General features: G+C 47.9%; 1 pseudogene; it reads right to left on the bottom strand.

Moving 5' to 3' along the window:
* Positions 1–285: 285 nt before the first annotated feature.
* Positions 286–1,331, bottom strand: LOC103228821 (large ribosomal subunit protein uL10 pseudogene; annotated as a pseudogene).
* Positions 1,332–1,584: the final 253 nt, after the last annotated feature.

The following is a 1,584-nucleotide window of genomic DNA, read 5'->3' on the forward strand; positions in this document are numbered from 1 at the left end:
TGTCATTACGTAGGCAATGATTGATTAAACCATGGCTATTGGTGATCCATTTGACCTTCAGCCCCTCTCCCTTCCCTGGAGGTTAGGCAGGGGTGGGACTGAAAGTCCAACCCTCTGATCCTTCCTTGGTCCTTCCAGTGACCGGCAAGCTGCTAGGGGTGGCCAACCAGCAGTTAACTCATTAGTATACGAAAACGGCATGTTACTTTAGAGATTCTAGGATTTCAGGAGTTGTATGCCAGGAAACCAGATGAAGACCAAAGATGAATATACATTTTTGTTCAAAAAAAAAAAAAAAAAAAAGAAGCAAGCCTTTATTTCCTTGTTTCATAAATAAAGCTGGCTGAGTTGGTTGCTTTTTGGTGGTTAGTCAAAGAGACCAAATCCCATATCCTCATCCAACTCCTCCAACTCCTCGTCTTCAAACTTATTTGGGGCTGCCGCAGCAGCAGAAGCAGCCGTGGCGGTAGTGGCCACAGGGGCAGTAGCCACAAAGGCAGATGGATCAGCCAAGAAGATCATGATCTTTTCAGCAGGTGGGAAGGTATAATCAGTCTCCACAGGCAGACCCAGGCCTCCTTTGTACCCACTGGTGATAGAATGGGGTACTGATGTAACAGGTGAGTAGCCAGTCTGCTGACACACTGGCAACATTGCAGACACCCTCCAGGAAGCCAGAATACAGAGTTTCTTCTGTGATGTCAAGCACTTCAGGGTTGTAGATGCTACCATTGTTGAACACCTGCTGGATGATCAGCCCAAAGGAGAAGGAAGAGATGTTCAGCACTTTCAGCAGTGTGGCTTCGCTGGCTCCCACTCTGTCTCCAGTCTTGATCAGCTGCACATCACTCAGGATTTCAGTGGTGCCCCTGGAGATTTTAGTGGTAATGCCTAAAGCCTGGAAAAAGGAAAACTTCTCGGGCCCCAGACCAGTGTTCTGGGCTGGTACAGTGACTTCACATGGGCCAATGGCACCAGCACGGGCGGCAGCTGGCACCTTATTGGCCAGCAGCAGGTCCCTGATCTCAGTGAGGTACTCTTTGGTGAACGCAAAGCCCACATTCCCCTGGAGAGGAGGCAACAGTTTCTCCAGAGCTGGGCTGTTTTCCAGGTGGCCTTGGGTGGCCTTGCGCATCATGGTGTTCCTGCCCGTCGGCACCATGGCCTTCCCTTGGAGGGAAGAGTGGATCTACTGTGTCTGCTTGGAGCCCACAGTATCTGCTCCCATGATGAAACATTTTGGATAATTATCCAAAAGCTGGATGATCTTAAGGAAGTAGTTGGACTTCCAGGTTGCCCTGTCTTCCCTGGGCATCACGGCAGTGGGTCAGGGATTGTTGTGCAGGGTTTAAACATCATGTCACTTCCACAAGGACGCCTGGTGAGAGAAGGCCCAAATATATATTTTCACAATATCACGATTGTGCGTGAGCTGATAACAAAGCTGGAGATGGTGTCTATTTTAATATTGTGTCTACATTTGTGTATATTTGAACTTCTAAATAATACTTTTTTAAAATGCCATAGAAGACAACCACCTAGCAATAACCACTGTTGACATCTTGGGACATCTGTCACTCAAAT

This window comes from Chlorocebus sabaeus, chromosome 24, assembly GCF_047675955.1.
Source record: "Chlorocebus sabaeus isolate Y175 chromosome 24, mChlSab1.0.hap1, whole genome shotgun sequence".
NCBI classification, from domain to species: Eukaryota; Metazoa; Chordata; class Mammalia; order Primates; family Cercopithecidae; genus Chlorocebus; species Chlorocebus sabaeus.